Source organism: Prinia subflava, chromosome 1 (assembly GCF_021018805.1).
Source record: "Prinia subflava isolate CZ2003 ecotype Zambia chromosome 1, Cam_Psub_1.2, whole genome shotgun sequence".
NCBI classification, from domain to species: domain Eukaryota; kingdom Metazoa; phylum Chordata; class Aves; order Passeriformes; family Cisticolidae; genus Prinia; species Prinia subflava.
Window position 1 is genome coordinate 101,687,138 of NC_086247.1, and position 13,174 is coordinate 101,700,311.

At 41.9% G+C, this 13,174-nt stretch overlaps 1 protein-coding gene across 4 annotated transcripts in view; it reads right to left on the reverse strand.

Annotated features, from left to right (window-relative positions):
- Positions 1 to 13,174, reverse strand: part of LOC134554695 (cytochrome c oxidase assembly factor 1 homolog) — a 55,816-nt gene that overhangs the window by 36,388 nt on the left and 6,254 nt on the right. The window contains exon 3 of one of the 4 annotated variants that reach the window (XM_063405536.1): positions 2,881 to 2,947. The exons of the other annotated variants lie outside the window; for them this stretch is intronic. The gene's annotated coding sequence lies outside the window, so the exon portion shown is untranslated. The remainder of the gene's footprint in view (positions 1 to 2,880; positions 2,948 to 13,174) is intronic. 4 annotated transcript variants of the gene reach the window in all.

Here is a 13,174-nt window from a genome sequence, read left to right on the forward strand (position 1 = left end):
GTAATAACACATCTGTTACCAGACATTGTCTAAATTAAAAGAGCAATCCTGTGTGGTGTCTCCAGACAGGCTTTTCTCCACTTCAACAGTAAAACTAATTTTGTAATGAGGAGGTAAAGATCCAGCAGCTTAGAGCTTCTGCTCCCGCCAGGACTTAGCTGCTTATTCAAAGTCCCAAGATCCCAGTCACACCGATGGCTGGTCACACCCCAAGCCTGTCACCCGTGGGCTCAGAGGCCTGGAACCAGGCAATGAGAGCACCGGCTTAGTTACAAGCTTAAAGGGCTGAGAGCCTTTAAGGAGGCTGAGACCCCGGATTAGCGAGGGTGTTTCCAAGAGGGGCGGCGGTGCCCGCCCGGCTGGGCCGGACAAGCAAGAGCTGCCGGCACGCTCGGGCTGCCGGCGCCACCTTCTGGACACAAGCGCAAGCGTCATTCTCCTTCGGATGGAAGAACACTACGGAAAGTGGCTTCATTTCACTCTCTAGTCCTGTTTTTTTGGGTTGCTCCCCGCCTCCATTTGAATCCATCGTCATGTAGCACGTAACTGAAGGGGAGTAGCCCCAACAGGGTAGCAGCAGCAGAATCCAAGCCGGCTGCAGAGTGCATTCTGCCTCCTGTGGAAAAGCATGTACCACAAGCTCACAAAAATGTTCCCGGCCTTTAGCATTTCATTTTCTTCAAGCACTTCTGTGAAACAGTTACGCCTGACAGAAGTAGACACAAGGCTCATTTAAGAAACACCTGTGCATTTTAGGGATGAAAAGCATGTATGGGATGAAAAGTATGTAAGGGCACCCTGGTTAATGCCAGAAGTGCCGTCTCAGGGGCTCACAGAGTATTTATTTGAGCAAGGAACACCCTGTGGAGAGGGTTCTGGCCTGCCTTGGTGGCTGATTAGCTTTAGCAGCCATGTACGAGTGCAGGTATGAAATCCTGGCATTTATGCCAACAGCAGTTGTGTTGTCACGGAGAATTGTGCCCTTTAACATCCAAAACACAAACTCCTGCATGTGGTTACACCACAGGCATTTCTGAGAGCAAGGCTAAGGTTAGGCAAGCCATCTCATTCTGAAATAATCCAAAATTATATCTCCCATGTACAGCAGCTACAGTTCTTTCTTACAGCTGCAGAGCGGGGCTTGACTGCTGTCCTCCAAGTGGCAAATGGGATACATACACACAACACAGTCTTCAAAACCGGCTTGCGGAATAAGCTTGGGAACAACTTCTAGTGCCGGGAAGATGTCTCCGAGGAATGGTTTGAAGAGTGCAATTAGGAGTGGTAGGCCAGAAAAAAAGCTGTGAGGTTGGGAAAAAATGTCTGCACCAGTAGCAAGCAAAGAGGAGCCAAAGGAAGGGCTGTGGGGATAGTCAGGAAGCAGGCAGAAATAAAAAGCTGCAGGCTGTGGAGTGCAGTGCTGTAGGGCTCCACACTGAAGACCTGTTCTTTTGCCCCAAACTAAGACAGAACTTAAGAAATATGGACTTTGAAGCTGTCAAATGGTTGCAGCAGCCGCAAGCATGCAGCATGGAAAACAAAGGGCCTCAATTTAGTGGCAGCTTTTTTAGGGATTACCATAACATGAGACAGTGGCAAGAGAGGCAATGGGCCTTACAAAATGTACACATAATAAAATGTGGTCTGTAATGGGAACTTCAATGATCTAAGTATTATACAAACACTTCTGCACTTCTATACTGCAAATGATGCTTCCATTTCAGAAGACAGGGTGCAGCAGTAATGTAGAATCAGGCTGAAGGACCCATAAAGCAAATGTACAGCACCAGTAGGGCAATATATTTGTTTCAGAATGAAGTATTTTTTTAACTGCATTTATTCTTAAATATGCACATAGCAATATGACAAATAACAGCTGTTTGGAAATTAAAGCAACACTGCAACTTTGATATTACCATGTTGCTGTTATGCAACCCAGTTTCAGATGCTGACCCATCCAGGTTGCCAGTTTTTACAGCTGGACTATACCCAAGTTTAGCTACTGCACAACAGCCCCAGATATATGTACTGTTACTGCTTGTTTGTGCAGTGGCTTCATTCAATTTCTTTTAATGTAGATTTATTAAACAGAGCAATAAGTTATCTTCCACAGCAGTGTAATCAGAGTAACTGATGATAACAGCAGTTTATTCATGTCAAGGTATCTAATTCCTGCTGCTGTTAAATCTCAGTTCCCATAGCCCCCCAGGACACGGAAGGATATGGACAAATCCTGCCTGAAGTAAATTTCAGTGCAATCTGGGATTCTGAGCCCTGCAGAAAGGGATTTATGGGTGCACTTCTCTCTAGGACTCTTATATACTGTTGTATGATTTATAACAAAAGGTGTCACTGAAGTACTTCTACTCTCGCTGAGCACCATCTCTATTTATAAATTTTATAATTTCTGTTCTATATTGATTTTAAAAGTATCTTCAGCATGCAACCAGCTGTTTAATGCATTTTGACCCTAAAGCAGGGAATTTCCACAAGTATTCCCACTAGAATGTTTGTCCTTTCGTGTCCATGCATTAGGGCTCTGTTTAAAATCTGTCCATGTCCCTAATCTCCCTGGGGAGCTTTCACTGTATATTCAATGCTAGTCCACAGTCTGTAACAAAAGAGGGAGGAAAAAAAAAAAGAGACAGAGAACAGTGTTTATGCATAAAGTTCAAGAGCCTTTTCACATAAAAAAAACATATGCACACACAAAAGCACCTCAACTACAGAGCCTGGCATTTCCACAAACAGCAAAGATCTGACAGCGCATGCAGTTTTTCAAGTTAACTAATTTACAATAAGGGCATCAGACATCTGAGCTCCAGATGCACTCATTCAGGCAGCCAAGGCCACAAATAAAATAGAAAAGAATACTCTTACCCTAACACAGATTTTATAGAGATGTGTTGAAGGCTTAGCAGATGGGTTTTGCTGTCTCAGCTTTTACCTGTGTAACAAAATAAATGCATAAAGCTGCTTACTGGCTTCTTCAAGACCTTTGCATTTGCTCCCATATGCTCACATGAAGATATGGCTAATTTAAACAATAAGCAAAATCCTGCTCCTTAGGGAGCTGATGGCAAAACTTCCACTGCCTCCAGCAGGCTCTGGGTGTTGTTTAACATAAATGCAATTGGCTGAACTTGGCTAATAGCATAACCAATACTATAACTGAATTTGCACTCTTCAATCTACAGATTTGTCACCTTAACACCACCCCTGGTTCTGCTTTTGTCCCATGGTTCTTTGGAAGAACAAAACCAATGGCACAGACACTGTCACCAAAACTGGAGTTGCTGCAGCCTCAGCCCAGGCTGCCAAACAGCTCTCACCCATGGAGAGTTAAGAAACTCTCTCCTGAATTAGGACAAAAATCAAAACATTTTGTCATATCACTAATTTTGTTTTCCTCAAACTACATGCTGCTCTAACAGAGCAGAAATCTGGAATCACAAATCTGAAAGACGACATATCACATAGCAAACATTTCTGAGTTTCAAAAAAGTTTGCCAGTTGAGAAAGGAGTGTTTTCCCCCACACAGAGACATGATCATCCTCATCCTCATCATCATCCTCATCATTCAGTCTTGTTTTTATAAACTTCTGAGCATTCTTTTGAAGCCAGTGTGTTGTTTGGGCAGATGGCATGGCAATTTTACAGTCCATTTCATCCCTGATGCCTACACTTAACACTCACTGTTAATACACACAGATACATAGATGAACATATGTATACAGACATGCTAGGTGAAGAAAACATATTTGACATGTTCTTATATGGGAATTAAATTGGTGAAGGCTGATTTCTGAGCTCAGCACACGCTAGAAGTGTATCCTCAAAACTGTGTATTTGGCAGACTTTAGGAAACACAGTGCACTGTGAGCAACTCTGAACATCTGAGGATGGAGCAATGACAAGGAGAGGAATACACAGTCTGGGACCAAAGCCTGCATCAGAAGGAAGCAACAGGGGCAACTCCAGGCTTGAGAGGTAGAACAGGCAGTGCAGGGAACAGACACCAAGGAAGTCACTGGACTAATATATGGTATCCATGGTTGGATACGTCCTTCCAGATCTATCTTTAAGAGGCAGCACTTGACTCAAGCAGCTCTTGCAAAGTGGGCTCTGCTTGTGCCTCTGTGCCTTGGCTCAGTCCCTACCCACAGTTTCCATCCCTGCCTGCTCTCAGGACCACTCCCAGATAGTGCACCCCTGATTCCAGTCACAGAACTGCTTCACAATACAGCTCAGGGAAAGACGGAGGAGGAAGAAGAGAACAAACGTAATTGATGATTGATGACTCAGACTAACTAGAGAATGTGCTTAAAGCAAGTTTGTTTCAGCAATGGCAGTGCTCTGCTGTTTGCTTTACCCCCTCCAGATTAGGTCATCCCAATTCCTTTTCTCCATTTAATGGTGACATAACTAAGTGGCCAGGAAGATGCTGTCTCACCTATCACAAAAACACAGTACACAGTAATCATAGGAGGCTACTGTCCAAGACAAAGCCATGACATCCACATTTAAGAATCTGCTGGTCTGTAATTCTGAAGAACACATTTATTAGCAAAATCCTGTTTTTATAAGCTGCAAATCAAGACACAGCTTCCTTCAGCACTGTACCAGATTTATGAATCATAAGCCCTGTAGTGCATGAGATTTTGCTTTAGAAATAAAATTGCTTGCTCAATTGCAGAACAGTTCAGTCTTCTTTTTCTACAACTACTGCTTAGTCTCAAACAGAACAAAACAGCTCTGGAATTATACATGCACTTAAAGTGCTCTTAGTATCTACCAGATTCAGTATAAGCACATAATGATGAGTTTCTAAGCCTGACATCTGCTCAATTAGCAGCATTTTCAGTATCTGGCTACTTTGCAACACTTGGCAGCTAAGAAAAGCAGGTCTAGCACACAGTCAGACATGGATTTTTTTGTTTTGGGGATAGCGGTGCTAGAAGTTTCCCAGATATCCCTTACTTCAAAGCAGGAAAAAAAACAATGGCCAGCTCTGTACCAAACCACAGGTCAACAGATTTCAATGTCCAGGGTTAAAATTGGCCTCCAGCTAGCTGCACAGACTTATCCCATAGGTATTAAACAGGAAACTTTTAAAGCTTAAAAATAGTTAGTTATGTGACTTATCCTTGTAAAAGGATTTTTACCATGTACATGAAGAGTAGAAGCTTTCCTCCTTTGAAATGTTTGCATTTGACCATTTCTCTAAAGCACAGCAAGTCTGTGTTTTTCTGTCTTGCACAGGCTGTGGGTTGAGTTTTGTTTTTCTATCCTTTTTTCTTTCACAAATCAAGCTGTCAGCAGCACGGGAAGTAATTCTGTAACTGGGACACGTAAGAGCTCTGTTCTGAGACTGCATCGCTGCCCCCAATAAAGTCACCCTTGGAAACAAGAGCACTTGAGAATATCTTAAGTTAATATTTTAACTTAAAATATTAACTTAATATTTTAAGTTAAAATAGTGAAAGGCTTTCTGCTACGGTTTATTTAGCTGAAAAGGAAAAACATAATTCAAGGAAAAAGCTCCAGAGCTTAGAGATACTAAAAGTATGCAGTCTCTCCTGAGCTTCCTGCAACTACAGGCCTCTAAAGAGCAATGTGTTTGAATATCCACTTCAGTGGGGACAATGCTTTTGAGCTGGAAGATAAACGCAGTTTTTTTGGACCGATATGAAAGTTAAACAATAATACATACTCCTCTCCTACTACACGAATACTCCCAAAGAAAGTCCAGCCCCACACCAAAGGGCCACGCTGTGCCCAGCTGATTTCTACATGAATTGCTTTAGCCTGCTCTTCACTTCTTCCTCTGCTCTTTATTCACTGCCCCATATTATAGCTCCTAGGTGTTCTCTCCACATGCCCAGCCTTCAACCCCAGCAGATCCATCCCATCTGCCCCTAGATGCCACATCTAGCCACAATAGCCCAGGTGGCCCAGTTTACCTCACCTCGATCTCCTGCGGGGCCCTGGAGCCTATCTCCACCATCAGATGCACTGTGTGTACCCAGCCCAGCCAAGTAATTAGCAGTGCAGCTGCACAGCCACCAACCTGCCAGGACACATGTGGCAGACCACTCCTTGGCAACTATTAATCATATGTTGCATAAGAAACAGTCCCTTAATGCAGGCAAGTCTTTCCACTCCCAAATCATGTAAAAGACATAAAAGCTTTTGGCCATGCAGAAAAGTGAACAAAATGAGTGGTAATTAACTCTCATGACTACAAAGGCTAACAACTTCGGCACTTGCAAAAGGGATCAGAGGCAGCTGAGAAAGAACTGTAGCACAACAAGTATTTGCCTGGGAGCAAACACTGCCTAGTGCTTATTTTAGAATGAATAGTTATGTTAGTTAACTAGAGCTAACTTTTGAACAAATGGCTCTCTTCACAGCATACCGAGGTGCACTAGATGTACCCTTTGATGTACTAACTGACAACCTACTGCTGAGCTTTTTTTTAAGAAATTAAAAAAACCCTCACAATTTATCCTTCACAGTCGATTCTGGGTTTTGGCAGTCTTTTCACAGATTAATGGAAACAAACCTAAAATGGACTTAATCACTGCAGCATGAGCTATTTACATTATGTATGAGGTACATACATATTTACATGTGGTTTGCAATGAGAAAAAAAAGAACCAAAGCTTTTCAGTAGATCAACACGTGTGACTGTTCCTAACTATCTCAGGGCAGGCAAATTTTGGTGCACTACATGTCCTTGGTGTTTCTGACCTTTCAGCACAACTGCAGCCTCTAAGCACCAGGTTTTGGTCTGCTGTTCAGCAGCATACTATGCAGCCTGACACACCCTTCATGCCACTTACTTAAAATACCAGTGTGGACAACAAATATGACTCCCATGGTTTTCAAGAATAGGGGAAGAGAGCTGTGATTTGGGGAGTGATTTATAAGGTAGACAAAATTCATTCGGAAAATATTAAGAAAGTGTGTTTTGATTATTATCATGAAAATAAACACACCTCATCTGGAAACACGTGAATAGAGCAGTTAAAATTTCTTCTCTATATGAACTACTTCACACTGGTCATAAACTTAAGGGATTTGACAGGGATTAAAGATTCACTTGTCAGCTGCTATGTCCTTTAGCTTCCTAACATCCCTATTGACTGAAGCAGCATGTTCCCAGTTTAGCAAATCAGGCTGTCTCTGTCCAGGCTTCACTGTAACTCTGAAGATCTGAAAAAGAGTACTAAATGCAGTGATTCTTCTGCCCCCTAGTAGACATAATCTACTATATAAATTCTCTTGTGTCCTGGCTTTTGTGGAATGGACAGTAAAAATATTAACCTAAATTCCAGAAGCTGCATAAAGTGTGTGTGACTCTTCATGATATTTGTGGAGAAATTCACATACCAAAACCCATAGCTCTGCTATGACCTTTTCTTGTATCTCCTATTTCACTTCAGGTCCACAGGACACTTCACCACATACATTCATTCACAGCTTCACATCCATACTAGTTAGGTATAGATGGCCTTGTTTACAAAGCACTTGACAGGACTTAGGGGTTGTCTGCCACTGACAACTCAGATCCCAACAGTTTAACCCAGCCAAAACTTCTTCAGCCCTGTTTTGCACTCCCACCTGTAATGTGGAGATGATAAAATTCTTCAACCTTTCCAGCTAAATACTCTTCTACTTTTTAAATGGTACCCTCCTTAGGACAGAGGATCAACCACATACTCACACAGAACCAAGCACAAATCACTCTTTATTTAACTCTTTGAGATCTCTGGGTAAGAATCAGCCCTTAAGATGTTAACCAGCTTTTGTTTAACAACATTTTTAAAATTCAAACTAACTGTAAATCAGATTGTCACTGTGGGTCATTAGGTTACCTCGTTTCCATCCTCCTGTCTTTCTATGCTCTGGGTGATTCCAGGCAAGTTTCTTGCTGGTCTCTTACACTGGTTTTTTTGCCATCTTACACTGTTGGAACCATGTAAGAAACTGTAATAACAATACTAACTGGTCCGCTTTGACAGGACATAGCTATTTTTACTGGATTACTTTTCTGGCACAGCATTTAAAGCACCAAATGATTTGACACCTGTAATTTTATACTTGGAATAGCAAAAGGTATTCATACTTCTTTTGTAATGTAAGATAGAAGCAAACACTACATATGTTCTCATTCCAGTGCTGCTGTCTGACAGCTATTTGCCCAAGGAGAAAAAAAGTACTGTTACATTATGAAATATGTGGAAAAGTAAAAGCTATGGAAAAGAAATTATTAAATAGCTAACTTATTCCCCTGCTAGCACTAGACTTTTCCTGCAGCTTGTTTCAGAGTGTTCTGTCCAGTCTGGTTTTACAAGTTTCACATTACTTTCATTTATATATTTAATACAGCACCTATCCCAGTGTGGTTTGGTGCTGCTTATTTTCCTTGTCTCTCAACTACAAGACTCAGTGCTAGACCAGCTGTTTGTATAGAATCAGCTCCAAAACTACTGAAAAAAATATCTGGACCTCGTTCCACTGACTCCAACAGGCTTTGGATCAGGCTCAGGAAAAGACGACGAATACATTTCATGTAAGACTAAGCAGGTTACAGTCAGCAAAGTATAAAGAGGATTAGCTGTGTACAATCCAAAGGCACGTTACCCCGCGTGCTGAAACGCCTGCCTAACACACTTTCGCTTTCACGGAGAGAAAGAGCAAGATTCATTTCTGGTGCTCTGCCTCTAAGTCAATGCTACCGTGTAAGAAATGACTGTGATCTGGAAGCCACCCAGTTAGCCTCATTACAACTGGGATTTTCCTAAACTAGAGGTGAGAAAATTTATTTTCTAAAATTGCAAAAACTGTAAGCAAATAATAGAATACTAGAATGGTTTGCATTGGAAGGGACTTTAAAGGCTGTCTAGTTCCAATCACCCACCCACCCCCTCACCCCAATAGCCTTCTTGCTTTTCAGTTAATTTTGGGTCCTTAAGGACCCTATGGAACGCCTATCAGGAAAACCACAATGGATCTTATCTCTGTCAGGGAAGGATGAACTCTCTTTTACTTCAGAACATAAAATGGGTCATATTTGGTTTAAGACACACATATCTAGACCTCCACTTTCTGTCACCAAAACAGATGGGCAACCCCAAACCAATTTGTGCATATTTTATGGAGCACTGATACTACAACATCCCCCCACTGTGTATGCTTTGAGAGCATGACTTCTGAAAGCTAGAATGCCTCTTATCAGGGATTATTCTACCAGTGGGGCATTTATTCTGAACAACACCATCAAATTAAGCTGGTGGTGAGCAGTTATTCTTCCCACCCTTTCAAAGTTCACAGTAAAATGTGTCAGTGTTAGGGATGCTCTCAGCTGCTGAGAATGCTTTAATCAACCACTTTTTTTTCTGCTCCTTCTGTTCCTTAGGAACAGCGGACTTCATGGCACTGCTTTGTTGTACAATGTGTACAGCTATAACCTACGCTAAAAGTATGCCATTAATGAACGAACACTGTGTGCGTGTGTGTGTCATGCAGATGACAATGTTCTTTTGATCTTCTATGCCCCATCACTGTGGCAGATGGGTGTCTAAACTGCTTTATTAATGCACTGAAGTCTTCTATCATTTCTCAAACAAAACTGAAGGAAAAATCAGAATTTCATCATGGTGTGATTTTATGTTATTTTAGTTCAAATCTAGCTGGACATTGGAGGGGAAAAGGGGGGTTTTTTTCATTATTTATTTCTTAATTTTCCAGGGGGGTGGGAGGAATATTTCATATGCTTGACACTCTCAAAGGCAGCCAACAGAAACTTCTCAAATTTCTGTTTGATTTCAAAGCAGTTTCCACACAACATGGGAGGTGTATTTAGCTTTAGGTACAATTTTGAAACTAATTCAACAGAGTAAGATAATGGATTCAAAGTATTTTTGAGACTAACATAGAATCAGAATAAGCATGTTTAAAAATCATACAGGTTTATGAACATGATTATAGCAATGGTTTTTGGTTTTAGCCTCCAACATATGAATAGCAATGAAAAACCACCCAACTGGTATGAGGTCACAGAAAGAAAGTTTATACGCAAATGCCTGTAGGAAAGCAATGTAGAAAGTCCTCGATAACCCTTCCAAATATATTATTCTAATGTGGTGTTGTGACGAAAAACTGAATCCACCCGAATTTTCCCAGACTGAATGACATTTCCAAAGAGAAGAGAAAAAGAGGTAATGTAGGACCTCTGTTCTGTAAAAGAAACAAATCAAATTACCACTTCACAGGCAGCTAAGCTGATTTAACAAGCCACTTGCAAAAGTGAGAGGTCAGGTCTCTCAGTCTCTTTGCCATTCTCCCAGCTGCACTTGCAACATCTCAGTACACCCCTGATCATAGAATCACAGAAATCATTTGAGTTGGAAGGGACTTCAAAGATCACCTAGTTACAAAGCCCCTGCCATGGCCAGGGATGCTACCCACTAGATTAGAATGGTCAAGCCCCATCCAATCTGTGCTTGAATACTCTCAGGGATGGGGCATCCCTCTGGACAACCTATTCCAATGTTTTAACCTCCTCACAGTAAAGATTTTCTTCCTAATATCTAATGTAAACCTACTCTCAGTTTAGAACTATTCCCCCTTGTCCTGTCACCACAAGCCCTTGTAAAAAGTCTCTCTCCAGCTTTTTAAAGGTCTCCTTCAGGTACAGGAGAGCTGTTCCAAAGTTGTCCTGGAGTCTTCTCTTCTCTAGGCAGAACATCCCCAACTCTCTCAGCATGTTGTCACAGGAGAGGTACTCCAGTCCTTTAAGCATCTTTGTAGCCCTCCTCTGGATTTGTTCTAACAGGTCCATGTCCTTCTTATGTTGGACAAAGCATCTTACATAGGGTCTCATGAGAACAGTGCAGAGGGGCAGGATCCCCTCCCTGGCCCTGCTGCCCATGCTGCTTTGGATGCAGCCCAGGACATGGTTGGAATTTTGGGCTGCAAGCGCACAGTGCTTGGTCATGTCAAGCTTCTGGGTCAACCAACATCCTTAACTCCTCCCCAGGGCTGCTCTCAATCCATTTCCTGCCCAGTCTATTTGTGCTTGGGATTGCCCCAACCCTTCTTAGCACCTTGCACTTGGCTTTGTTGGACTTCATGAGATTCACACAGGCTTACCTCTCAAGCCTGCCAAGTGTCATTGCTTCCCTCCACACCTCACAGCTTGGCATCATTGACAAATCTGCTGATCCTCTACCTCATATTTGGTCAGCTATTTACCTCACTATGCCAGAGAAAGCTACCCACCTTTCTGCTGTTTTTCTTCCAAGCTAATAGGTCGAAGTGGTTAATGGAGAGATACAACACATGTCAGAACCAGGGCATGGTAAGCAGCAAAACTACCAAGATTAAGGACTCCTAGGGAAGGAAAAAGGACTGGGGACTGCCACGTCTCTCTTCTGTGCAAACTGAAATTGTCCAAGGATATCTCATGGAAGAACTGTCTTACTCCAAGGACTTGTTATTAGAAGGGAAGTGGGAATTGACAGGAGAAGAAGAACAAATAAGGGTCTTTTTCTTTGGAGGAGTGTGTATATCAGGGTGAAAACTAGAGTGGTAGAAATCCCGTAAGTCTGCAGGGGATTTCATGGGTAGAAAAAGCTTTATATATGCAGCAGCTGCAACACACAGGAACAGATGATGTATAATCTATATGCAAATAACTATGTAGTGCCCCCATGAAAGCATGGGCCTGACTGCACAGCCATGTCTATATCAAGTCTGCTGTTTCTGATGTGTTGCACTTCATATGCATGGCTGGACAGCACAGCACACACATAGAGCTGCCCCTCTATGGGGCTTCATGTCCTGTAACTGCTGTGTGTGCTCACAGTAGAGACATCCAGAGCTCCCAGACATGCAGTAACCAGTTCAGAAGTGTCTGCTCTCTATAGCTATCACACATCTGGAAAGCCCAGATAAATTTATGAAGCCCTCAACATCTGCCTAAATGTGATTTCCAGGTGCAAAGAGCAGAAGTGTCTGGGGAAAGAATGCCTGTAGCAAGCATCAAGGAAGTCCTTTGCTACCTGCACAAAAGCAAACATAGGACACCAAAAGTTTAGGAGCACCTGTTCTAATGAAGTGAAGGCAGGGCTGGAGCTTAAGTCTCAAATTCTTCCCATCTTCTCTACTGATTTACCACAATTACATTTGACAATAAATTTGAGAGGACATGCTTTCACATAATGGAAATACAAGAAGTGTCTTGCATTTCAGCTTCACAAATGTGCCTGTTACTGATGCCATTACAAAAGCTGCATGAGGAACTTATTTCAGGTCTAGACATCCAGGAAGAAAATAACTGTAAATAAGTAAGAGGTTATGCACTAAGATGAGAATCCACCCTTCTCTCTCCTTTAAATGGCATTGACTTATAAAATTAATTACTTACACACCTCACAGAGACCCAGTACTTAAATTAATATTTGTTAAGTGCTTTGCAATTCTGATGGAAGACCTCATACTATTGTGCATCATGATCAATACAGTGTAAAAGTGATGCCATTGGTGTTGCTCAAGCAGAATGCTGAAAGGATATCTATTCGGTTTCTGATTAAAAAGGGGAATGGAGATGAAAAATGTTTAGGAAAAAAATTTAAAACTCAGCCTAAAGAAAAAGGGAGAACTGGGAAGGAGAGAAGCTAAAACATTTTACAGAAGTATTTACTCTGTGATTTGCATTAATTACTGCAAAATTAAAGTGTAAATGCCTACAGCAAAATCCTGGCCCCAATCAAGTACACGGAAAATGTTTCACTGACTTCAGTGAGGTGAAGATTGCTAGTTTTTGTCACAATTTCCAGCAGATGCATCCCATATGCAGGTTTTCAACTTTGCACAGTTCCTTGTTTATAGTTTAGGTTCAGGAAATAACCTCGTCAAGTTCAGACATGCTCTCAAGGCAACTACTCAGCTTCTAATATTCCTACTACATCCCACATGTGGCGTAAACCTTTCCATTCTGTTAATCAACTTGGACCTGAGCTACCTATTTAGGTTGGTGGCAAAACTCCAATTAAATGGAAGCTCTGTGGAGATCACTGTAGATTTTGTAATAAACATGGGAAGCAAGCATCCTGTGTTTTAACAGTGTACACCCCTGGAGTTCATTCATTTACTCAGAAGTCT